Here is a 26,601-nt window from a genome sequence, read left to right as displayed (position 1 = left end):
TGGATGTTACAGACGCAGCTGGCCCCGGGAAGACCAGGCAGAGCCGGCGGTGGCTCTGGAAGCATCGGAGACAGAGGACCATGTGGCGGCAGCGGGGAGCGTCCTGTCTCCTGGGATGGTGACCACTTGTATTCACTGAAAAGGGATGTGTGTGTGTGTGTGTGTGTTCCATGACTCTGTATGAGCTTGGCTATTGCATCAGTCAGCTACTACCGCGAGAGTGCTGCGTAACGAGCCACCACCAAATCCAGTAGCTTCAAACAACAATTGCTCAATCTCACTCGTGGCTCTTCGGATCACCTGCAACTCAGTGGGGCTGGCGGAGGCTTTGCGCTCCTGGTTCTGAGCTTTCCGGCTGGGCTGCAGTCTGGGGTTCCGTGTGCCCGTAGGTCAGGCATCGCATTTGACCTGGAAGCCACCAGGGCACGTGGTCTGCTCCGTGTCTCATTCTGGGACGTGGCTGAAGGGGCAGCAGCTCCTGAAGCATGCTCTCTCACGAGGACCCCCGGGGTGAGATGGCGGACCCCACCAACCACACGGGCCCATTTCGGGCTGTTTGCTGGACCTAGTGAACACAACCACATGGCCAAGCCCAGGGACACATATTCTCTGCTCCATATGCAGCCATCGTGGAGTGGGAACGGGACCACAGATCTCTCTGTGTGTAAGACTCTGAGCCACATGAGCGTCCGGAGCACCCGCCTACACGTGGTCACACATCTCCGTGTGGCGGAACCACTCTGCTTTGCTCAACGATCAATACTCTTCCGGAGGAGCGTCAAAAAATTATTTTAGTGAGCGGCTGATGGCGGCTGCGTGAGAGAAAGGCCGCGGGTCCCTGCTGGGAATTCAGTGCAAAGTGGGACAATCTGGCCTCGGTCTCTGCTCCCGTCATCAACTGTGTGAAGCGGCCCGGTGTGTCCATCACCTTGAAGGCATGTGATTTCTGGCCTCGTCGCCCGCTCACAGGAACAGAGGGGCACAAGCCAAGGAGACTGAACTTTCCAACCTATTCGGGTGAGCTCAGCCGTCTGGGATTCGGAGGCCACCGGGGAGCAGCTGGAATGAAAATTCGGCTTGAGGAACCGCTCCCACGCCCGCAGAGTTGAAAGCATCCCCGCAGGTAAGGAGAAAAGCTGGGTCTCCACTGGGGCCTGTTCTCTGGGGCAGGAGGGGGGCAGGAAAAAGGGCGTTGATCGCAGTATCTCAGGTAAGAGGGGACCATGTGTTCCCAGCGCAGATGCGTGGAGGGCCGCCCGCATCAGCTTTCAGGCAACGGAGCCCACTTCCCGGTGAGTTACACTTGCCTTTTGTTTTTCACAAGATGAATTTTTAATCTTTATGGCAGCATTGGGAACGTTCCAAACTATCTCCACATGGCGGCCTCCAAATGTGCTGTGTATTTGGTCAAACTGTCAGGGCTTCCAGAAGGGTCGATCCAGCCCCAGACACAGAAATGGGAGCGGGTTCCTCCAGCCCTCAGAAGTGGCGGGGCGGGGGGGTCTCCGACAGGGTGTCACCTGAGGTCCTCGGGCAGAGGCCCCGCTGGTTTCTGCAGCTGGAACACAGAACAAGAGAGGCAGGTGGGCTCTTCGCCCCATGGAGCTGACAAGCTGGTGGGCAGCCAGACCTCAGAGAAAGAGGCTGATAAACTTAATACCTGGGCTGTGGATGAAGCCCCTAGGAGCAGACGGCAGGTGACAGCAGAGGCCTCGTTAGACTTGCTCTGGCCTGAGGGTGAAGGGTGGGCGGAGCTGCCTGGCCCCTGGAACAGCACACCCCAGCTGCCAGGCTACCGGGAGGGGGCCCGAGTTAGCCCAGCTTCACCTAGGACGGAAGCCCATCAGAGTCAGTCCCTCGCCATCTCTGAGGCTGTGTTGGGAGGCACCCTGGTCCTGGCTGTTTGAGCCCCTCCAGACCCGGGTGGCCATGAGCACCACCACCCCCTGCACATTCTACCCCTCTCTCCTCCCTCTCTTTTCCCTCCTATGGGCCAAGTCCGCATTGCCCCGCAGTCCCAAGGCTCGGAATGCGGAGGAAATGGAAAGCGGCCTCAGGAGCACTGCCTTCTCTTCCCGTCCTGTCCTGCTCCCTCCATGTCCTGCTTGGTGCCTGCAGATTCCAGGTGGTAAGAGCCCGTGACGTAGAGTCCCTACTTAGGGCCTTCAGGGAGGAACTTGATAATTCAGGAAAAGGTCCATCGCTGCAATGGAAGTCCTTTCAGACCCCAGGAGCATAGGGGGCCTGAGCCAGAGGGCATTTTCGTACTCACGTGGTGGCCTCCCCAGCAGGATCCATCGAGCACGCGGCCAGGTGCCCAGAGCGGGTCTGGCAGACACAGGGCAATCCTGGGCACAGGCAGGCGCAGCCCTCTTGCTGGATGACAGGGCTCAGGTTGTGTCCTGGGCCCCGGGACCTGTGTGCAGAGCCCAGAGGAGGTGGGAGGTGGGCAGGAACCCCACATCTTCCCCACGGTTTAGGGGAGATTGGACGAAGGGAGGATGAGGATGCAAAGTTAACCAGGTGGGTGTGATGATGCTCCTCTGGGGTCCTCCTTTATGTGTCCTCCCGCCCTCTTCCGAGGGGGGCAGGACCTCAGAGTCTGGGCCTCAGCAGGAGAGGAGGAGTCTGGCCTGAGGTCGTGGCCTAATGACAGTTTTGATGATTACTTGTGAGCTGGTTTTTCACCACCAGGGGGGAGGGGAAAATTCTCCAGGCTGGGAGAGGGGAGGGGTTTAGAGCTAGACACTGGTCTTTGTCTGAGATGCATCCTGCCCTGACCCAGATCCTGGGGAGAGAGGATAATGGGTTTGGAGACCTAGGAACACAGAGGACCCCTCCCACCTTCCGCACCCTGCCCCCACTCCCGCCCTGGCTCTCTACCATACCGAAGCGCAACATCTCCTATGTCCAGTGACACTTGACTTCTCGGCAGGAAGAGAACTTCACTATTGCGCAGCAATGTGGCTCAGACGCCTTCCAGGTTTTTACCATGTTTTCCAGTCTCTTACGGATGGCGGCCTACCTCTGGTCGGATCGGGAGGCTTTTTAACACCTTGTCTTTATATGGTCTCGCCCGTGTACTCAGCTTCACTGCCGTAGAAGCAGCAACTCTCTTTTTACATTCATATTTCATTAGCTTGTATCACATTTAATACGGCGACGGCACCGCAATAACAAAACTGGCGCAGACAGGTCTGGGACCATCACCTCCACTCCGGGCAAATTCAGGGCTGGACGCGTGGGAGCAGAGGTGGCCGAGGGACCCGAAGGCGTCCCCTCCCGCCCAGCGCAGTCATGTGTTGACAACATCGGGCCACCTTGTCCAGGGGGAGAGCAGAGGGGCGCTACTGCAGAGCCTTGCTAAGTAGAAGTTGGTTAAGAGAGTTCCACTGTGTTTGCAAGAGAATGTTTGCCTCTAAGACTGGGTTCCTCCAAAGCAGACCTTGAAGCCAAGGATTTGAGAGCAAGTAAAGCTCGTGTTTATTTGGGGGGTGATACTAAGAGGTGCGGGTTGGGTGGGGGAAGCCAGGCGAGGATGGGAAGCAAGCTGGCTCGGTGAAGGCTCCCTGACTGCAGGTTTCCACCATGGGCAACAGGGGCTCACGCTCACTGCGGACTTCTACAAGAGCACGCGGAACGCTTCAGAATATTCCCTCCCAAAGGCAGGGACGAGGGGGTCATCTACTTCCGCTGACCCCGACCCATCCTTAGCTGGGGCTGCTCCTGGGGGGCAGAGAGGACAGCCTCCTTGCAGCTGAGCACCCTGCTGTGGCCCCAGAGAAGCCCTGGGTTGCACCATCTGGTCCATCAACCTTCATAGACGCAATGCCCAGGACCTGAGATCCTTCTGGGGCTCATGAAAATGGTTCCTTTTTTTTTTATTAGAAGGGAAAAAATGAACTTTATAGTTAAAGAAAATGTTTTAATATATAATATTTGTATGTCTATCTTGATAACTATACAGTCATAAAATAATTTTTAATATTTTCGTAGGGAGTGTGTAAGTCTGGTTGAACTGTCGTAACATGACATCACAGACTGAGTGGCTTCAATGACAGAACTCACAGTTTTGGAGGCTGAAGTCCAAGGTCAAGATGTTGGCAGATTAGTTTGTCGTGAGATCCCACTTCCTGGCTTGTAGATGCCACCTTCCTGCTGTGTGCTTCTATGACCTTTCCCCAGTGTATGCACATGGAGAGAGCGAGAGAGTTCTCCCTTCCTTGTATAAGGGCCCCAGTCCTATCAGATTAGAATTTCACCCTTACGACTCTAATAATCCGCAATTACCTCCTAAAAGCCCTTTCTCCAAGTGCATTCACACTGAAGGTTGGAGCTCCAACATATGAATGTGGGGAAGACAAAATTCAGTCCATAGCATGGAGGAAGGGCCCACGAAGGTCAGGCTGAGGCCCTGGTTGGGGGTGCTCGCAGGGAGAAGCAATGGGTGCGTGGAGCATGGGGGTGGGGGCCAAGGGGCTGTCGCGTGGCCCTGGCAGCCTCTAGCCGTCCGTCAAGATTGTAGACTTGACCTGGTATGAGCAAGGTGAGTGAATATGGGGGGACCACTTGGGTAGTGAGACAATGAAGGGGTCAGTGGTTAGGGGGTCTCCGCAGGGTCACAGAGCACTGAGCATGGCATCCTGTAAGCTAGCAGGCTGAAAAGATGGAAGGCGGTAGAAATTTGTGTTTTTGGAGGCCACGTAGTTTGAGGGTGGTGATGGGAGTCGGAGGCTGAGATTCAGATCATCGCAGGCAAGGGGTCAGGGTCATCCGGTGTCCAATGACACTGTGTCATTGTCACTTGGATATGAGGTAGATGGGGCAGGAGGAAAGGGTTATCTCCAGTGGCAGATAAGAAGAACTCTTTGGAAGAAGGAAGACCAACCTATCCCTGACCTGAGCAGCAGGCGGTGAGAGAGAAGAAACCAGCATTTGCTGCTTCTCTAAACAATTAACCCATGCAACCCCTCATTGTCAGGGTGGAGAAAGGAGCACTTGCTGGAATTCTGGCACCAGAGAGAGGCCGAGCTGGAACTGGAACACAGCCCTTCAAACTGAATTACTCAGGCTAATTTTTAAAGGGAGTTTATGGGATAGACAGGTAAGCTATGCTCTTGGTCGGCAAGATAAAATATTGAATAGATGTCTATCTTCCCCCAAGCTAATGTATGGATTCAACGCAATTCCAATCAAAATCCCCAAAAGATGTTTTAAAATCAATAAGCTTTGAAGTCCTCTCTGAAAAACAGGAATAAGCAAGACTTTCAAAGAATGTTCTTGAAATTAAGAGCAACAAAGTGAGGGGTAGAGAGGAGGTGTGAGCTGAGGCTGCCGTGCCCGAGAACATGCTATCAGGCAAAATTATTGAAACCTCAGAGCTGGCGCGGGCCCAGAGAAATGGAGTATGGAAAATGTTCGCATTGATAAAGTCCACTTTCCAAAGTAAGTGCTAAGGAAGTAGTGTGTTTAAATCGTGTTGGCTAATAACATAGTTATTTGGAAGAAAAGATTAGCTTGGATCCACAAAGCACCATACACCTCCTAAAGCCCAGGCAGATTCAAGTATTAAATACGGAAAACTAAATTTTAGATAAACGGGCAGAACAGAAAATAGAGTATTTATCACCTCTCTGGATGAATTGCTCATCTCACAAGCAGTAGAAACAACCACAGTGACAGAGATGAGTTCCATAAGTACGGTCTACAAACTTCAGGTTGATGACAACAATAGAAAAGAAATTTAAGGGATAATGCACTGGGGTGATACTTACACCAGAAATGAAAATAACGTGATTTTCAAAATATGACTGGTGAAGAATATAATATAATATAATATAATATAATATAATATAATATAATGTAATATAATATAATTAATACAACACAATATAACATATAATAATGTAAATAACAAATATAGTATAATTAACACAATATAATAATATCCAAGTCCGAGTCCACTTGAATTTATAAAAACAACAAGACTCCCAAGAATATCCAAGCAAAGACGACTGAAATCATTCATGAGGTACGAACAAATCGCTACCAACAAAAGAGATGAAGCCGGGACACCGTTTGGACTTATTTAAGAATGTGTAGTTTTGAACAGTTTTGGTTTAACTCTGAGGCTGAGGTGATGCCTGCAGCGTGACGGATCCGTGGGCGCGGTGTATTCGGAAAACAAAATGGGGAGATAAAGCAAGAACTACAAAGATTTAGACAACTTGAGTGCTTATTCCAGCGTCTGAAACTCTATACGAACAAATGCCACACGTGCCAAGAGGCTCATTATCATGTGCATTTAATAGAAAAACAAAACACAGAGAACCAGAAACGACTGTAATCCAAAAATAAGAGCTTAGTTATATCGTGGCATGTCTACTCAATGGAACGTATCTGGTCGTCCAACCCTGTTAGAAAAAGGAAAAAAAAAAAGCCCCAAGTGGAGTCATTTTCCTCCCATGAGGCAGCCTACCAGGACCTAATTACAGTTTCAACCTATTCCAGGAATGCCACCTTTTCAAAGTCCATCTGAAATGTTCTGATCAGCTTTAGGGAGGCAATCACTTAAAAAAAAAAAAAAAAAAAAAAAAAAGGAGATTAAAAAAAAGACAAAAGACTTGCTGTTCCCTTCCCCCCCTAAAAGACTAAAAGACATGTCCTGGCCTGGCACAATCATTTCTTTTGCTAATGAGGTTCCTGCCCCACCCTCCTGCCTATAAAAACCTTCCATTTTGACCAACTTCTTGGAACACCCGTCTGGTTGCTAGTGGGATGCTGCGCCATTCATGAATGGCTTGATAAAGCCAATTAGATCTTCACATTTACTCACTTGAATTATTTTTTTAAAAAAACAAACCTGTGTGGGGAAATGTAGGGAAATGTTAAGAAAATGTTAAGATAAAAACACATCATCTCGGGCGCCTGGGTGGCTCAGTGGGTTAAGCCGCTGCTTTCGGCTCAGGTCATGATCTCAGGGTCCTGGGATCGAGTCCCGCATCGGGCTCTCTGCTCAGCAGGGAACCTGCTTCCTCCTCTCTCTCTCTCTGCCTGCCTCTCTACCTACTTGTGATCTCTCTCTGTCAAATAAATAAATAAAATCTTAAAAAAAAAATCATCTCATGGATGGAAAGATTATAACTCTTAAGATACATATGTGTAAAATTAACATGTGCATAGAAAAGGACCAAAATGTAAGCGAGAAAAATAAAAATGGTCCCTGTGCTAGAACCAAGGATTTAAAGATTATGCTGTAAATGATTTTGGGGGAAAAGTCTTGTAGTAACATCTTTCCTTCCTTTTCCTCCTTTCTTCCTTCCCAAGCAGAGTAGACCATGTACCCGATGGAGACACCAGAACTTAAACCCCAGCCTTCTATGGTGGTCTCCCAGGGTCCGCCGAGTGGTGTTGGGGGGCGGGCGCTGGGAGTGGAGACCTTTCATCTGCCGAACGTGCGCACACGCCTTCGTATGAAACATTAGAAATACAACCCTTATATTTAGAAAACCCATGCATGCCAGTTATACTAGATATATTGCCAGATGAGCCTAAAATACTATTTTGGGTCTGTCTGAAAAGAATTTCACCTCCTGGTGAAAATGAGTCACGTTTGCTGCAAAACCACAACTCTCGGCGTGGATTTCTCCACCCTGCGTTCACACCAGAGCTCGTCTTGCCTGGGATCTTCCTAGCTACCTCTGCCCTCTGGGAGTTGCCATTGTGGGGTTGAGGTCCCCTTGTGTCCCCAGAGGTGTGATGTTCTGCCCTGCGGACCCTCCTTCTCCGGTATCTGCCGCGTTCACCTTTCTGCTGCCCGCGGTGTGCTGCTGCTCTCAGACAGCGGCTAACTCTGCCCACATCCCCACTGCCCACCCCCTCACCCCAGCTGAGCTGGTGCCTTGGCTCCTTCTCTGCCTTGTCATGGTCCACATCTCAATGCCAGCTCTTGAGAGGCCTTCCATCAACGGGGCTGCTGGTGCCTGGGGCAGGGGCCTGTTCCGCTCTACCGTGGATTTCTCCTCTCAGAGTGCAAGACCCCGCTGGGTCAGGGAACTGGCAGGTCAGCCTCCCTCTGTGTGCGTCACCTCCTTCACTTTTGGTGGTTTCTCTCAGAATGTCACTGCCGCTCCTCTTCCTCAGACCCCTTTTTATGGACCCGTCCCCCAAGTTCATCATTGAGGATGTTCGAAGAGGTGTTGCTGCAATGGCTGACTTGGTTCAAGTTCTTACTCCCAGGCTCCGGGGTCCCACATAAGTCCTCAGAGGTGGTTGGGCAATTGTTTCTGTGTTTCAGAGCCTTCTGTGAGAACTAGAGGCCTTCTCTGTCCAGGACACATAGAGACTCTGGGGAAGTGTGGCCTCGGTCTCAAAGCAGCCTGATGGAGCCCCACCATTAAGGGGGAACCACAGAGGTGTCCTGACCCCCACTGCCTATCTGCATGGGGGAGGGGGCCACACCCGTAAAGAGAAAGAAGAGGAAGGAAGAGGGAAGAGGAAGAGACAGACAAACAGACGGACCCTGAATGAATCCTTGGGTATAGTCAAGCCAGAAGCCAACTCTGCCCTTCACCTTATGCAAGACGCTGTTTCACTGAAGGGGAGCAGGATATGTCATCCCAAATATGTCTCTTTGGCACAAGGATAATTTTAGGCTGATTTCTTTTAAGAAATAGCTCTGAAAACTGAATGGACATTGCCCTTTTGTAGGAGACACTAGTCTCCATGTATAAGGGACAGCTGCCTGTGTAGGACTGTCTGTTTCCCTCTCTGCACCAGGAAGGGAGCATGGCTGAGCCTCTAGCAGCTCTTACCCACGTGGAGGGCAAGGACTTTTATCTGCCAACAACCTTAGCCTTGTTTACTGTGCTTCTCCTGATAACCTCCTTAACCGGCCACCCCCTCCCAGACCTAACTTCTTCTTCTGCCTTTGGCTGGAGATGGCATTTAAGGGATTGACTTGGGCCATTCTGGAGAGTGACTCAGTTTCATCGGGTTTCTTCCGTGTATGCAGGAAGTATACATGTTACTAAGCTTCTGTTTGATTTTCTCCCATTCATCCGTTTTGCTCATAAGAGGGGGAGCTCAGTGAAGAGCCTAGAAGGATAGAGGGAAAATGATTTTTCCACATCCACAAAGCTAACCCAAGCACGGTTTCTGACATGCAATGAAGAGAGTCGCGAGTGTAGTATTAATTATTATTTCTTAACTATTGCAATTCATCTGTTGTGCGTGATCGTGGGGGGTGAAGGTGTGGTTGCCACAGGCCTGGGATGACGGTGGGGAGGGAGCAGCGAGGTGCCCCAGAAGAGCCCAATGGCCACTGTGTGTCTCAGTAGCGGGAGCAGACAGAAACAATGACCCTTTGTGGCAGCACAGGCTCAACAGTTGGCAAGCGGTGCCTGAAACCCTCTTTGGGTCAGTGTGTGGTGACAGCAGCCAGGCTGGTCCCATGGGGGGCAAGGGTGACGTCTGAGTCCCATAGCGTGTTCCTGAGAGACTCCAAGTGGGCTCCAGGAGCCTCGTCCCGGTGCCATCCCCAAGGGCTGCTGCTGGATATCTGACAGCGTGAACCTGGCTGATAAATTCGTCTCAAATCCTGAGAAGGACCCAGCATATCTCTTCCAGAAATGTGAACTTTAATTTATTTAAATTTAATGGAAAAGCATATGGAGGGGAACGGAAAGCTAATTTAAAATAGTGCTCAAAGCAATCAATATGTTAACAGATTCCCTTCAACTTTTTGTGCTTGGCTGCAGAGGAAAAAAAAAACAACAACCCACAACAAACCTTTAAAATGTAAGTGGGTCCTTTCCGTCTTTCTCCTTCTATTTTATCAAAACACAGTTTTTGATGTCTGGTGCTGAGTCCTGGGGAGTTAAAAATCAGTCAGTCTTGGAAACATTAAAATATGCTTTTGGAAACATACATCATCTGATGAAGTCAGAAGTGGTACTGGAGAGAACTTTAAGTCAAAAAACCACTTTTTTGGGTTATGCTGAAGCAGACAAGGAGTATGAGGTCTTTCGCATCCAGATATCATTGTTTTCTTTGTGCACTTGAGTTTTCTCATCTACAGAGTAGGCATGACGATCCCCTCTCAATGTTCTTGTGAGAATTCCGTGGGCAGAGGAGCAGGAGCCTGTTTTGCAAACTGCAAAGCTGTGCGGTTGTTCCTTTAGAAGACACTTCTCACCACCCCTCTCGGAAGAGACAGCCTGGGCCCAGCACCACGGGTGTCCCGCAGACATGCTGGTGTCACCTGAGCAGACCTGAGTGGCTGCTTTGTAGCCTGTTGGGACACAAGAGCCAGCGGTGAAAGTCCCACCATTAGAGAGTCATTCCTTTGTTGTGATCCCCGCTTAGTCTTTTCTTGGGAGGGAGCAAAGTATGGGGGAAAGAACAGAGGCTTTGCCACAAAGATTTGGTTTGAATCCTGCCTCCAGCAGGCTTCCTAGCCACGTGGACTTCTCCAGGTCGCTCCAGCACGCCCCAGTTTATTTTCTGTGATGTGTTAAGGGTAGTTGTACGGAAAGAATCAGACAGAGTAAGTGCTCAGCAAGCACTTTGTTCCTTCCAAAGAACAGGTCCCCCCGGGGAAAGCTGCACTGAGAAAACGCCCTGCTGTAGTGACAAGAATGGAAAAAGCCTATTTGGAGATGGCATAGGGCTCCTGGAAGGTCTTCTGGAAGCAGATGCAGTGAACAAAACTGGGCAGGTTTGGAGGTCTTGGTCCTTAAACTGCCACCCCCCATCTTTCCACTGGGGTGCAAAGGGAGGCCTTTGTAATGGTGACAGAGCCCTTTCTCAGCTCCACGTTGCCTTATTCCTTAAAGCGGCTCAAGGTCAACTGTTTCCAGATTGAAATTTGGATCCCACTGGCAGACGCCAGCAGAATCCTGATTCTCCTGGCCTCCCCTCCCCCCAGTGCTGACCTTCACAGGCCTGGATGGTGTTAAGATTCTAGGCTTCTCCCTGCTCTGCTGCCAGGTGCGAAGAGCCCTCATTTGCTTATATCTTTTAAAAAGGGAGAAAAAGGCTGCAGGACCATTTTAGAATTTCATATGTAATCAAAATCTGCCTAATTGCATTTTCTCCTGGAAAAAGGAGAATTTCTGGGCTATTGAGTTACCTCCCTGACGCACGTAAAGGTGGGTTTAATTTCCATAATGTGGCTGCACCAGAGTTTCCCCGTTTGAGAGGTCACGACTGAGACACTGCACTCTTCTTCCGGGAGGGGTATCTCAGCTTGCCAGGAATTTGCCAGCTTAAATGTTATTGGGTTGAAGGAAGCGTATTTCACCATGTGTCCAGAGGTGGCTTCTGGAAGGTTAAAAGGTTATGGGGCTGTTCCCCCAGCACAAGGTGAGACCTGGAAAGGCAAGGCGGTTTCTTTCTCGCAGGTAGATAAACATCCCTCCCAGAGGGAGAGGACTGTGGAGATCCAACAACCGGGCTCCAGGTCTGAGGATCCAGAAAAGGCATCTCGGAAAGTGGTAAAAAAAAAAATTGTTTGCAAATTGTCAAAAAGCCAGGAGGGGCCATAAATGCATATGCCAGGAGAGATACAAAGAATACCTTCTGTACTAAGGAAGAAGCAGGGTCCTGGGCTCAGCCCCACACGGTTCTGTGCAGCAGCTAGAACAGGAGCACAAGAACCAGAGCCACAGAAACACCGAGGACACAGGCCCCAGCCTCCTGCGCTGTCGGGGAATTCGTGATTCACACACAAACCTGGATGCCGAGAAATGACGGCTCTGCCACCAGAAGCGTGAGGCACAGTAGAGTGGGCTCTAGAAAATCAGCCATAAAAGGAGCATCTGAACCAGCTTATGGCCGAAAGCTTCCTTGAGGCCAGGCCTCTGACAACGGGGCTGGGCAGCCGTATTTGAAGGTTGCTGCATGCTTCCAGGCAAGGGGATTCTCAGGAGACGCTCTGGGCACGTTCCAGGTCTGACCTGGCGGTCACCAGGTTGGGAGCTTGCCTGCTGCAATGCCCCCAAGCCACGCGGCCGTGCATCTGGTCGCTAAGACTCAACCAGAATGGGGGTCGTGGGGTGCCTACCAGCGGCTGCGAGCGCTACATTAGATGACGTGTTACACGACTTTGTGAGTACACGTGGCCCGATGGCGTGCGGAGAACCGCGTTCCCTCTTCCTTGCTGTCACCAGTGTTATCAGCGTTGTTTCTTCGAACTAATCCCTTGGCTGGTTTATAAGGATCTGGTTAAAGAACTCTTTTGGGTGTTATTAAGGAGGACTTTAGCCCTGTGACCCCCACACTGTGTCATTGCGGGGGGGCGCAGGTCCCCTCTCCCCCCACCCCCGGGGAGTGCCCAGGTCTCAGTCCTGCAGCCCAGCGCGTTCCTGAAGTGGGTGTTTCTGGACCTTTGATTCCAGACTCGCTCTTCCTCTGGGAGGGGACACTCTGGCAAGTCCCCTGCCCCCCACCCCCGCTCACATGTAACACAGAGCAGCATGCCACTGTGACATATAATATGGGAACTATAAATGGGAGGCTGGCTCTATTTTTAGAAATGGCATTCACAAGTGTGCAGTGTTGTGAAGGGTCTGTAACTTCTCCCGGGTTGAAGAGTGTGGCTTGCACCAGGGCTGGGGAGTGTGCATCCAGAATGAAATCTGAGGCGGCGGTGGGAAGAAAGGAAGACAACATCAGACGGGGAGACAAACCATAAAAGACTCCACTCTAGGGGACAAACTGAGGGCTGCTGTGGGGCGAGGGGTAGGGGCATGGGGCGGCTGGGGACGGGCAGGAAGGAGGGCACGTGGTGGAGTGAGCGCCGGGTCTTCGTGCGGCTGATGAGTCACCCACCTCGACCCCTGAAACTAATAATACACTATGTGTTAATGAACTGAATTTAAATAAAAAAGGTGGTGGCTAACCTGCCTGGCAGCGGGGGCCTAGGGCACCCGGGTCAGAGAGCGGGACCCTGCTGGCCCCCGAGAGTTCGTCCAGGGGCCTCTGTGCAGGCAGAGCCACGGATACCACCAGGGTGGAGCCTCCTGGGGGTGGGGACCGAGGACCCTCCCCGTGGGGGTTTGTCAGGAGTCAAGTCCCCCAACGTGGCTGCAGCAGTCTTGTCCCCGGGGGCCGGGGGTTGGGGCTCAGGGAATGCCGGCTCTAAGTATGACGAGATTTGAGCTCCTTCCCATTCTGCCCCTCTCCAGTCCCAGCTGAATGTGCTCCTGGTTGTCATTGTCCCTCCTGTAGCCCAGCACGGATTAGGGGGCCAGGGGTGGGACCCCAAGTCCTGGGCTGTCATCGCGGCCTGCGGCCCACAGGGCTGGGTGGGAATGTGAGCCTTTGGCCATCAGGGACAGAGCACGTGGCTGTCTGCGGCCCGACCCTGGGGGCTAGAACGTCAGCACTCAGGCCTGGGGGGGAGCCTGGGAACCTGGGGAACCGGATGAGGCCCCCCATCACGCAGGCCGACTTGGAGCCTATCCGGTGTTATTCCAGCTGACACTTCCTCCCGCTTAACCCTGATCTCCTCTTCTGTAAAATGGGCGACTTGCTTCTGATGTGCTGAGCACGGATGGGCCGTCCCCGAGGGGCTGCGTGCGCTTTGTGGCAGAGGGGCTCTAAGCAGCCCCGCACCCCCGCACCCCGACTTCGGAACCTTCCTTCAACCCCCCAGGCACCTGTGAATCAGCCTCAGTGAGCAGATACGGGGACAGAATGAATTAAATGTAGGCCTGGGCCCCCACCCAGCCCGACCCCGTACAGGAATAAAAAATGTTGACCAAACGTCTCTTGCAGCTGTCCAGGTTTTCAGACTGCTGAGCTGGACATTTGGTTTCTAACCCGTATCAAAAATCCCACAGCAAACACACCAGCCTCGTGCCCAGGGAGTCGGGTGTCGGGGAAGTGTTCTGCTCTGGAAAGTCCAATTTAGAGGCAAGAAAACTGGGACAAAGGTGACAGGGCTGGGAGTGAGCCCTGGCCAGGGCTGCCGGGACCGCACGCACCCCGAGACGATGGGGGGGGCGACAACCCCTGGTGTGAGCTCCCTTCGATTCCACTGGCCGCTTTATCTCGGCTCCCAGAGCAGGAGCAGTGGCCATACTGGGTTTGGGGATCCCTCTTGAAATTAAACCTTGGGATGAGGGAAAAAGGAGAGAGAGGGAAAGCAGCAGATGCTGGGCAGAGCCGAGTGACCACACGCGTCTGCCTGCTCTGCATTCCACAGGCGCTGTGGCTCTGCGGCCACCTTTCCCGGCAGCAGCCTGGCCGGCGACTCTGGCACAGGTCCTGTGGGTGTCCCCCGCTGGAGTAGTGGCCTTGGCACAGGCCCTCCCTGGGGGGGTCTCCCTCTGTGGCTCTGGGAGAAGGAGCCTGCCACTGTCGAGGTGGTGAGTGTGCATGGGAGTGTGAGGATGCGTGTGAGTGTGTGCACGTGAGTGTGTGCGTGTGTGCATGTGAGTGTGTATGAGTGTGTGCGTGTGAGGATGTGTGTGAGTGTGTGCATGTGAGTGTATGTATGAGTGTGTGGCGTGAGTGTGAGTGTGTAAGACTTCCCACAGCACGGCTCCTGCTCTCCAACCCTTCAGTTCCCCTGCTCAGCTGCATTCCAGTCCTCCTGCCTTCTGGTCCTGGGGTCCTGAGGTCCCCACCTCTCCTTTCCTGCGTTGGGTGCACTGAGGGCCACCTGTTCTGTACTGGAAGGAGGTGGTGGCAAGAAGGTGCCTTTGGAGTGGAATCCTGGTGCTGCCATGTTCCAGCGGGGTGACCCCAGGCAGATTACTCTGATGCCTCGAGCATCAGGTGGAGACGAATTTCTGCCCTCAGGCTGTGGGAGGATTAGGGGAGAGAAGGCCCACCGCACAGGGACTGGGAGGGCACTGAATGCTCGCTCCCTGCTCCTTCTAACCTGGAGGGCAGGAGCCATGATGCTCATCTCCGGGCCCAGCTCCTGGCCCTCTGTGGGGCTGGGAAACACATGAACAAATGAACTTAATTCATGGTCTGGAGGGAGTCTCTCTGGTGTCAGGGGTTCGGGGCAGGGAACGGAGCAGGGCCGGGACTGGGCTTGAGTGTGACTTCACCTCTGATTAGCAGGGAACCTTGAGGCCCGTCTGTGGGGGTAACAGAGCTGGCCTCGCAGTGACCAGGTAATGTGCTGTGCCTGGCCTCATGCGAGGTAGCCTGAGTGGATTCCCACCTAAGCCTCCTTTTCTGCCTTCACCCCATTTCCTTTGTGTTTCCTCTCCTTTCGGCAAAGCGGCCCAGGCTGAGAGGCCTTGGCAGGGACCCTCTGGGTCTTCCTGAAGTGAGACAAGTAGAGGTGGCACTTTGGCAATGGCAGTGACCTGGTTTGTGGTTCCACTGGCGAGGCCTCAGGCTGCTTCTCAAGGTCATCAGGCTTCCTCCACTGTTAGCAACGGACATTCCGACTGGCGTAAGCAGAGAAGGAATGTTCTGGAAGGATACCAGATAGCTTGCAGATGGGATGGCATAGCGGGAAAGCTGCCTAGTTTCCCAAATCCGGGAAGAAAGCTCAGAGTGCCCTGGCTCGGGCCATGGGACCACCCTTGACTGGCAGCCGCACCGAGGCAGGAGCTCACCCGGAGGGCTGTTCCCCAAGTCAGAGCCTGCCAGGCTCCTCACAAACAAGGGCAGGCGAGTCACAGCGCCCGGTGCAGGACACTCCTGACCCCGGGAAGGCAGGGCTGGGCGCTGGCCCTCCTTCTCGGCTGACATCTGGTTTCCTCAGGTCTGGGATCCACCATGGGAGAGAAGTCCAGCGCGCGCCCACAAGGCTGTCTTGGGTGTCACAGCATGGCAAGTGTCTCATCCCCTGGGGACGCTGGCCTGTCAGGAGATGGAATCTCCTGGGCGTTGTGGGCTGAGGACAGCTCTGGCATCCTGGGGTCTGGCGTCCTGAGGGAGTCTGTCCATCTGGCTGTGAGGCCTCCTCCAGGCGCCTGAGCTCACCTTTCCAGGGTCAGACCCAGGAAGCCACCTCTGACTCGTTCTTCTCTTTTCTGGGCTGGGGGCCTGGGCTGCCATCTGTCCCGGCCTTTCCCACGTGTGCCCTCCGGCCGGGAGGCCAGCAGGGCCGTCCCCAGTCGTGTCCTTGTTTCACAGCTGCTCTCACAGGGCTGGTTTAGCGACAGCAGCGTTTATCTCGCAGCCCAGACACTCTGCCCGCCTCCGTCCCAGCGGCTCCGTGGCCGTCCGGGGCTCCGGCGGGACAGCGGCGGCCCGTTTCCCAACCCCGTGGAGCTGTGGGGTCGCTGACGTGATTTCGCAGGCATGTTGGGAGGGCGTGAGGAGAAACGTCCGTGTGACTCCCGTGCAGCTGGACCCCCATGAGCCCCAGGCCGCCCCTCGGGCCCACGGGCAGCACGCCAGCGCGCATGGGACCCCACGAGTGTTAAGAAAGATGTTTACAAGGTTTTATTGGGGTCACACATGGTCACACAAGGGGAAGTTGGTCCAGCAGCGCGGAACTTCCTCAAATTCCTGCTCGAGCTGCTCTCTCTGTAAACCCTCCACCTTCTCTCTGCAGGCACCTGCCCCTCAAGCGAAGCAATCTTTTTTTTTTTTTTTTTCTTTTTAAGAGATTTTATTTATGTATTTGAGAGACAGAGCGTGAGCGGGGAGAGAGGCAGAGGCAGAGGGAGAAGCAGGCTCCCTGCTGAGCAGGGAGTCCAGCGGGGCTGGATCCTGGGATCCCGGGATCATGACCTGAGCCGAAGGAGGGCTCCAGGCCCCCTGAAGCTAAGCAGTGCTTACCTCCTCTTCTCTTCTCCCATGTCATTTCCTCCAGAAGCGTCTGAGCCGTACGAAGGATTCCTTTCCCTTGTTGGATGAGGACGGGGTTCATGGAAGCATTCATGATTTCATTTGATTTTTTCTTTGTCACCTGTGTGAAGTTGCCCAGCGGTCCTTGGTCTCTTGTTGTGGCCGTGGAATCACCAGCACGTCCTGGTCCCCAGGTCAGGGGGCCCCTTCTTCCCCTGGGGAGAGGGCTTGCTGCGGAGATAGAAATTCGGGACTGCCCAGAGTCCCGCTGCCCTCTGCGGTGAGATTCCCCTCTGGGGCCGGAGCCTCAGACCCTGCCCAGACCCAGGGATTCATTACGGGGCTGGGTCTTCTTGAGCCTGTACAGCCCAGCGGGAATCAGGGCTCACGATGTTGGAATTACAAGTTTCCAGCCCAGTTCATTTTGGAGAGTACCTGGATACCAAGTGGGACTGCGATCTGGTCATGCGTCTGTCTAGGGCCTTCACTGGCTCCCCAGCACTGTCAGGGCAAAGGCCAGGCTCTTTGGGGCAGAATCCAGTGCCCTGGTGGTCTGGGCTGTGCTCACCTCTCCGTTGCCCCTGGTGGACCCTTGTCACGGGCTGCTTTCTGTCTGCACCAATCTTACAGTGCCTTCCTTCTCTTCCTGGGCTGGCTCTGACCCACACCCCTGGCTTGGCTTACCCTCCTCAGCCTCCCCTCTCTCTGCTCAGGAAAGGGGGGCAGGGGGTCCTCTTAGTGTCAAGGACACTTGTCCTTACTGGCCTGGCTCAGAATCACCTGCTTTCTTCCCTAGATTCCTCCCAGCAGAGTCTGAGCTCTATGAGGGCCGGGAGCGCTCTTGTCTTCTTACCCTGTGACCCCAGTACTTGGTATGTGGTGGGGACTCCGCAGGAGGCCCAATGGCCAGAGTGAAGGTTTTGTCCAGATGCCGCACTTGTAAGCAAAGAGGGTCTCCTTTCCGGTTCACATAGCTTCACTAGATGTTCATCTTTTACACGATGCCCTCATTGGCTGTAAGTCAGTTTTTTAAAAAAAATAATAAACATTTTGTTTTCGGTTCTTGGTTCAACACAAAATAGGCTTCGTTGAGTTTTTGGAATCCTGGTTTTGTCTGGTTTCTGTAAAAGTAAAGCTTCTCAGTCAAATTAATGATTTGTTCCTGAAAAATGAATTCATAGCCAGTGGTTTGATTAAATTAAATCCCCCCACCGAGTCCCCTACCCCTGCCCCAGCCCCAGACCGGGAATCCCCGGTGAGAGAGTCCTGCAGGGTGCGACATCAGCGCATCCTGAAGGGCAGGGGAGGAGCTCCTGATACCACTGCCTTTTCTGTTTCCACTTTCAGATGATTTAATGCTTCGATGGAGAGTGCTTTGAAAAGAACTCCTGCCCCCCCCACCCCCCCCCCCCCCCGTCCCCAGCCCTTCAGCAGGTTAGTTTAGCTTAGTAATTAGCAATCACAATATGAGCTGGGATAATTATCCCCAAAAGTCAAAAGAAAAACACAGATGTTTTTAAAGCTGCACAGTTGAGATTTTGCTTTTCGATTGTAAAAATTTAGCATGTGAAATGAATTAGATGCCGGCTTTTCCTGAGACTTAATTTCTAAGGTAAGTTAGGGAAAGCCCTGCTGTTTTTGAAAAGAATGGTCTTGGTTGGGGGGGGGTGGGAGGTGGGCAGCTGGGGTTGGCAGGGGGACGCCTATAAGCATGATAATTTTCAAAATCGAGAAGGAAGCAAGAGAAGCCAGATTGAATACATTAATGAGTTTTCTCCTCCTGGGATTTGAGTTAAAGCTTTCTCATAATTGAAAACTTGTGAGATGCTCCTCTGGGCCAGAATACAAAACTGTAGGTATGCACCCGTGGCCTGGCACGGCAGCGATGTGCCCGCGCGGAGGTCAGGAGTGAAATGGGTCTGGACAAAGGAATCCGTAGCCTCGGTCAGCTCTGAATGGGCTTGGGAGCTGCTCTCTCCGGGCTCTGGACCTTTCCCTCGATGGCCTCTCCCAAGTGCTCATCAGGATTTCTCCGTACCGGTGGGAAGGTATGTCCCAGAAGCATCCTCAGCAAAACAAAATGAGCCAACTCTGTTTTTGGAAACGGATAAGCGGATTGGATCTTTAGGAACATAGAGATGACACAGCCAAAGAGGGGGCCTGGTCAGGTGTTACACTGGGCCCTCCCTGTGGGCTCCATCCATGCTGCCTTGTGGGGCCCTCAGGAAGTTTTACTCCCCCGACGAAGCAGAACCAGGTACCGGCCTTGGGTCAAGGGCCTTGGGTTTGGGTTCCAGAGTTGTTACGGGCTTTGCTGTTTTTGGTGGGGTAGACCTTGTCCCCTTTCAGGACCTTAGGTCCTTCAACTCTGAAATGGAGGTTGGTTTCGACGAGCTATTTTCTAAATTCTGTTCTGCAGAATTGTAGTTCTAAGAGATGTTTAAAACACGAAACAAAGCCAAAAGCAGAACAGAAGGGGAAAAAACCAAAACGAGCTGTTGAAGATGATGTCCCCTAGGCCAATGGTTCTCAACACCGACCCCTGCCCCGGGGCGAGGGCATCTGGCAATGTCTGAGGCATTGTTTGGTCTCCATAAATTGGACTGGGGATTGAGTAGGTGGAGGCCGGGGGTGCTGGAACATTCTGTGTGCTCAGGACAGCCCACACAACAGCCCCCACAACAAAGACTTCTCCGGCCCCAAAGCCCACAGTGCTAGAGGTGGAAAATGGCTGTGTCTTGGTCCCACAACCTATTTGAATATGAAAGACAAAGAGCAGCGCAGAGATCCTTTTAACTTTGAGGCCAGAATTTCTGAAATGTATGTGCTGGCAGACTCCCTTAGGCTTGCCCACCTAGCGATGAGACGGATATGCCTCCGGACCCACCCTGGAAACTACTGATGTTGGTTTCCCTAGGCTCTGGCCATGTCGACAGCACATCCAAGGAGCAGAACCCCCAAGAAGGAGGCAGGGGCTTCTTGTTACCCGTGTCTGGGGTGGGGCATCATTCAGAGGGTGTGCTCAGGAATTGTCTGGGACTTAAAGCTGGTCTCAGTGTAGGTTCTCTGAAGCAGAGCCTGGAATAGAGATGCTCATTCGAGTGGTTTATTGGAAAAGCGTTCTCAGAAGAGTGAAGGGAGCGGGCGGGGCAGGGGACGGAGGGAAGGTAGGATGTGGTCTCTGCGGGAGACTTGCCTCCACCTGATCCCGCAGCCGTGGAGGGGAGCTCTGGTGCGGGAACCGCATCCCATGTTGGGGCCTGGAGTCAGGAGGCCTGTCTAGTGTGGAGTGCCTCCAACTCTGGCCCTGGTCTAGGGGAGGGCATCGTCCCACAGGCAAAGGTCGGTTCTCCAGAGAAGCGGGGAGGCTGGGTGCCGTGACCAGCTACCCCTCGCCCCTTCCAGGGCTGACTGCGCAGGCGGGTGGAGTGAGGCCCAAACAGCACAGAGCCTGATGCGGGGTCGCCCAGATGTGCCAGGACCCTCAAAGCAGGGAGCCCTTCAGGCTGGAGGAAAAATAAGTTCTGTGCTTAACAGCCTGCCTCAGCCACTTGCCTTAAATTGGGGAGGGATAGGGAGGTCAATCACACTGGCATACCACTAAGTCAAAATCCCTTCCAAAACTCACAGTGATGGAGAGGAGTGCGTGTGTGTGGCGGGGGTGGGGGTGAGGAGATGGGGGGGGGTCAGTGTTTTTCCCTCTTATGTGAGCCAATATTGAGCTTTTGAAATTTCTCTTCCCTGGCGTTCCAGCCGTTTCCAGATTGCTGCTGTCCACGGGAGTGGGATGGCTGGTGGGGAAGCAGCAGGAGAAGCAGCAGCAGCCAGTCAGCCACCCGGGAGCACCTGCCTAGGCCAGGCCCTGAGCTAGAGGTGGTCTGGAAGAGGAGCGTAGTGTTCCGAGTGGTCCAAGGCCAGACAGCTGCGAGGTGCCCAGGAACTGGGACTTCTGGCCTTCTCTTGGCGCGGCTTTCCACATGGGCCCTGTGTCCTCTGCAGAGCGGCAGGGGCAGCCCTGGAGATGGAGCACACAAGGGGGAAATACCCAAGATGCAATTTTGTTTCATTAGCTTCCTGTTTGAAAACACGTGGCTTCAAACCCATGCGAGTAGAAGACTCTGGCCCATGTCCCCTATTCTTCCAGGGCATCATTTGTTGACTGCTGCCACCTCTCGCGGGAATCACAGCCTTAGGAAGGAAGAGGCTCCAGGGCTGGCCTGAGAAGCAGCCGCCCCTCGTGGGAGGCCATCAGACTTGGCCTTACAGACCCCGTGGAATTGGAACAGTGGTATCATAGCTCTTCATATGGGGTTACTTTCATTTTCGGAGCACTGATTTATTGTCGGACACTTGGCCTGTTTTTTCCAGGCTTTTCAATAGTATACGTAACAACTCAATGACTACCTTTGTATATTCAGTTCTGCTGCTGTCTTGACTAATTCCCCTGGGAGACCGTCTTAAAATATTTACTGGGCCAAATTTATCCTCATCCTAAAGTCTTCTCGCACACACTGCCAGACCACCCTTCAGAAAGGCAGTGCCAATTTAAATGCCCAATGTCACTTTTGCCCAATGCCAAGGGCACGTTTCTTTGCTTCTTCACCGGGACCAGGTATTATCATTGGTAATCTAATAGAAAAATAACATCCTAAGGTTTTAATTTGCTTTTGTTTGTCTACAGGTGAGACTTTCCATTCTTCCCCTATGCTGCTTCATGGTTTCTGTCTCTTCCGTGAACTGCCGACTCATTGTGCTGCCCACTTTTCTCCTGGTTGTCCTTCTCGTGAGCCTGTTTCTTGAGGATATCAGCCCTTTGTGGTGATGTCCTACCTACTTCTCCTAGTTCGTGTTTGCCTTGTTTTCATTTTGCTGGACTCCCCCTTTGGATGTCTCTGGAAACGACCCTCCAGGAAGAGATGGTTCGCCAGGAAGAAGCAACTGTTGAATGCTTAGGTTAAAGGATTATCTTTCTCACCCAACCCCTATCCAAACAAAACAAAACAAAACAACCAAAAAACCCCAAAAAACAAAAAGCCACGGCAAAAAAACCCCTAAAGCTCAAGTAAGGCCAGAGAGTTCGGCGGGGAAGAAGTTCAAGGGGTCAGAGCATATCCTGTTCTTCATTTCACAAATCATGCAATTGCCCAATTTAGAGCCACTTGGTGGCAACTCTTGGCAGCAAGATGTGTGTTTCCTCACACACAAGGACAGCCCGGGATGTTTTCATTTTGTTGGGTGGCGTGTCAGGAAGTCCCACGGAGGCCTCTGGGGCTGAGTGACGAGGGTCCTGGTCACGGAGTCGGAAAGATCTGGGACAGGCCTGACTCGGTGTGACTGTGAGGACTCATTTGAAACGACCCCTCTCAGGTTTCCGGGTCTAAAACACAGGCTCGAACACAGCCTTCAGGGTTTGGGGCACCATCCAGGGGGCAGCCGATGTGAAAATGATTCTCTGCACGGCGAGTGGGTTGGAAAGGGCTCCCTTTCCCCCCCCGAGTTATGACCCTGCAGTACGAGAAATGTTGATTTACGTCTACCCTCTGTGGGCGGTGGTTCCATTTCCTCTCCCCAGCTACACAACACGACTGTTTCTCATGGCACTGAACGGACTGTGGCTCCCACGTGCCCTGGGTTGGTGGGTTCTCTGAACGGAACTGTGGGTCGTGCACTTCACGGGGATCCCTGCCGACTGCAAAGTCCCTTCGTCCACGGGGGCCGCTGTGTAGCAGAACACGGCCCACCGCCCACTGGGAGCATACACGCCGCAGAACCTGACTCTTCGCTGTTCTGGGAGTTGGGAGTCAGAGGAGAGGGTGTCCTGGAGGTCGGTCAGAGCTGCCTTCCCGGCTCGTAGGTGCACCTTCTTGCTGTGTCTTTCCAGGGCGGAAGGGGAGCAGGAACGCCGTGGGTCTACTTCACGAGGGGGCTGTCCTGTCCCGGGGGCTCCTCCCCCAGGACCTAATCCGCTCCTAAAGGCGCAGCTACTAGGATCATCTTTTGGAGCTAGAATTTCTACATGTGAATTTGGGGGGACACAAACACTTTGCCCACAGCGGGGACCCACCGAGCCACCAGGTCGCTCTCTCCCTCCCTAAGGAAATGGATAATCTAACAGGGGACCTTTGTCACGAGGTGGGGCCCAGGTCACACGCTGGTCTGGGACAACAGCGGTGGCTGAGTCTGCTGAGCTTTTCCTGGGGTCAGGCCCTGTGCTCGGGGCTTCCCAGACAAAGTCCCCACGTGCATGTGACTGTCTCAGAGACCCCCACTCAGACACGTGTGTACATACCACACACACACAGACATTCTCATGCACACAGACACTCACACACACAAACACAACACACAAAGACACACTCAGACAACCCATACAGCACACACCCACTCTTGCACAGACACAGACAACACTCACACACACTCATAGTCATTCTCATTCTCTCTCTCTCTCACACACAGACACACACACACACACACACACACACACAATGGCATCAGAGCCCCTTCTGTGCCTGCGGACATGACCTGGAGAGCTGGGCTGGTTCTTGACCATCCCGCATAAAGAAGAACAAACATAGGGGGTGAGCGGTGCAGTCCCCGTGTCTGTGGGGGAGCCAGGAGTGTGCTAGGGGTGTTGTTCTGGAGAAGGGAAAACTCGGAGGGGCTGGTGGGGGCTCTTCAAATAGTCCATGATCTTCCCTGTGCAAGAGGGTTCTCGGTGAGGCCCAAAGATCCACAGAATGAGAAGGGGGGTGGCGAGGGCGTCTTATAGGGGCAGATTCTAACCTGAAAAAAGGCAGAATTATTGGTCACTTCAGTCTGCAGGAGCATCGATCCTAGGCCAGGCGCGGGGACAAAGCGGTGAAGAGGCAGATCGGGGACTACCTTCCTCAGCTTCATGCTCTTCTGAAGAGGGAAGACAGCGGAAGAGTTATACGGTGTCTGTGAGGCCCGAGGGAGACGTGCAGGGCTCCAGAGGTGTGCTGTGGGCAGAACTCTACCGGCAGGAGTGAGCTCCCCGTCACAGGCTGTGGCCAAGCGCAAGCTGGGCAACCTGTTGGCAAGGACGCTGCTGGGGGCCATTGAGACCCAGACGAGGGTTTGAACTTGACGCTCTGCCAGTTCGCACTTATCCAGGGTCCGAAACTGCCAGAGTCGTCTGTTTCACACTGGGGAGGTCTTACAGAAAAGAGATCAGGAAGAGGAAGTCGGAATAATTTTGTCACCTCCCCCACCCCTTGTCCACTGTTCTCTTCAGGCGGCCAGCCCAGGTGACCATTGTCCGGCCAGAAGGAAGGAAGGAAGGACAGGGAGGATGGCGGAAGGTCCAACGTGCTTCCGCAGGTGACAGTTGCCCTCTGGAAGGACCTAAGCTGCAGAGTAGAGAAAGAAGGAATGTGGACCCTGGACCGGGAGGCAGGAAGACGGCTTTCAGGCTTCTGCTTTGTAACAGATCACTGTGTGCCTTTAGGCAAAGTCACTTGGCCTTTCTGGGCCTCTGCTATGATCTGAGGAAGTGGCACTGGTTGATTTTATGGCCACGCCAGCCCTGAAGGCCTGCAAGTAACCCTGTACTTACGGAGCCCAGGAGAGGCCACCACAAAGGGTGGGTGGGCCGGCCCGTCCCACAGCAGCTGCGGGGCTGAGATCAAACATCCTAACAGGCGTGTTTCGGGAGTGATGCTATTTATTCCTTTCTGGGTTTCAGAACAAAACCCCAGAAGCAGAAACCACTTCTCGGCTCCCAGAGGTTTCTTTCCAAGGATGATTATCTGCTAACCAAAGACAGACGCAAGAGAACTGGAGTTTTCTTTAAACTCTGCTCTGAAAAAGCCAGTGCCCAGCACACCATTCTTCTGCTGCAAAGGGCGGACGGCAGCTTTAAATAGATATCCTTAGGCCCTCACATTTCAATTGAGGGAAAATCCACTAACAGTGGGAAAATTAAGAGTTTCAGAATCCGTATTTCAAAATTGACCATGAACGTGCAACAAGTATTATGAAATGCCTCCATGGTTCTCAGCCCTCCCAATCCTTGGATTTAATGGATGCTGGTAACTCGCCAGCCAGTCAGCATGACCTTCGCAGAATTTCTCTAAAACTCGTGAGGAAGGTGGACTTCCGTCCTCTCAACCAGCCTCCTTCCTGGGGAATCCATGCAGGGCCCGCTTCGCAGGGGTCAAAGGGCCCCGCCGTGCTTGGTTTAATGCCTGGCTGTACTGTTTTAAAAGTCTTAGTAATTTTTGAACAAGGGGCTCTGCATTTTCATTTTGAACTAGGCCTTGTAAATGCTTGAGAAAACCCAACCCTTTCCCTGGGCCGTTACCGAACTGGGGCTAATTTGTGGCCCACGTCCATTTAGCTTTCAGAACTAAATGCGCAACTTTTGTCTTATTAGCGCATGATGTAGCCAACTGACCTGCCCAGAATGTGTCAAACACAATGGAAGGATGGGTCCTTTGGTTTTGTGAAATAAAATCGATCTGTTTCACGTATAACTGTTCTCATCTGTAATTCCAAATCCAATTGCCCAAACTTACACAGACTTGGTGGGGAACCTGTAAGACCGTAAGAAAGTGCTGATCTCCCAACCCTTGACTTAGATCATCTTGATCGGCATGAGCAAACTACGGCTTGTGGGCCAAACCTGGCTTGCCGCCTGTTTTTGTCAATAAAGTTTTATTGAAACACAGCCACACACACAGCCACTGACATACTGCCTATGGCTGTTTTCATGCTAAAATGGCAGAGTTGAGAATTTACAAGTGTTGGTAGGTCCAGCAAAGTCTAAAATATTTACTATCTGGCCCTTTACAGAAAAAGCTTGCCAACACCTCTCTAGCTATTAGAATTGCGAAGTTTCTAGAAGGCACTCGCAAACTTTGAAAACATGGCTTTTAAGAATAATGTTGTACTCTTGGGATAGGAAATGATTACTTAGACATAAACCATAAGTGAAAAAGATTTATAACGTTGGTTACGTTAAAATAAAAACTTTGGCATGACCAAAGCCACCATCAACAAAGTTAAAAACAATCAGCAGGCTGGGGAGAAAATGTTTCCAAAACTTTAAACAAATGTAATTCTGATTATTTGAAGAAATCCTGAAAAGCCAAGAAAAATAGAAAAAAGCAGGCAAAAGATATGTATAGAAAATTCTAAGAGAACTAAAAATGATCAAGAAACATATTAAAAGATACTCTCACTTAGGGGCACCTGTGTGGCTCACTGGGTTGTGCATTCAACTCTGTATTTTGGCTCAGGTCATGATCTCAGGATCGTGAGATCAAGCCCTGTGTTGGGATCTGTGCTGAGCGCGGAGCCTGCTTAAGATTCTCTCTCTCCCTTTCCCCCCTCCACTGCTTGCATGTTCTCTGTCTCTTTAAAATAAATAAATAAAATAAAATAAAATAAAATAAAATAAAATAAAATAAAGTAATAAAATTCACTACCTTGGGTAGTAGAGTTAAAAAACAAGAGATACTCTGATTTAATAATTGAGAATATGCAAATTAAAACACGACTGTTTTTCACCCATAAGATAGGCAAACAGTGTTGAATTCTGACAGATTCACATAAACAAGAATGCAGGAAAATTGTGGCTCTGCACCCTACTGATTGAAGAATAAGTTGGTACATCTCCTTCGGCATACCTAAACCCTAGAGAAACTTGCAACGGCATGCCCAGAAAGGATGTGTCAGAGTGTTTGCTGCAGCACCGTTTATACTGGGGGAATATGAGCCAAAAGTAACATCTATGAAGAATGGACAAATTCTACTACTATGTTTCCTCTCTTTGGCAATTCTTAGCCAGTTTTGTAGTGAAAGAGGCAACGT

At 52.3% G+C, this 26,601-nt stretch overlaps 2 long non-coding RNA genes across 3 annotated transcripts; one reads left to right on the top strand and one right to left on the bottom strand.

Moving 5' to 3' along the window:
* LOC309860122 lies at positions 1-20,601 on the top strand. 2 transcript variants are annotated; one of them, XR_014309172.1, is made up of 4 exons: positions 1-1,123; positions 16,793-16,961; positions 18,115-18,815; positions 20,521-20,601. It is a non-coding gene; the product is annotated as an uncharacterized lncRNA (long non-coding RNA). The 2 variants fall into 2 exon arrangements; XR_014309173.1 differs by lacking the exon at positions 1-1,123 and having other exon boundaries at positions 16,605-16,961.
* On the bottom strand, positions 19,854-25,172 carry LOC309860123. Its single transcript, XR_014309174.1, has 2 exons — positions 23,766-25,172; positions 19,854-23,670 (listed from the first exon to the last, which is right to left on the bottom strand). It is a non-coding gene; the product is annotated as an uncharacterized lncRNA (long non-coding RNA).
* Positions 25,173-26,601: the final 1,429 nt, after the last annotated feature.

The sequence above is a fragment of the Mustela nivalis genome (assembly GCF_964662115.1).
Source record: "Mustela nivalis genome assembly, chromosome: 2".
Classification (NCBI taxonomy): Eukaryota; Metazoa; Chordata; class Mammalia; order Carnivora; family Mustelidae; genus Mustela; species Mustela nivalis.
Note: the sequence above shows the minus strand (reverse complement) of the source record. Positions and strands in the feature narration are given on the sequence as shown.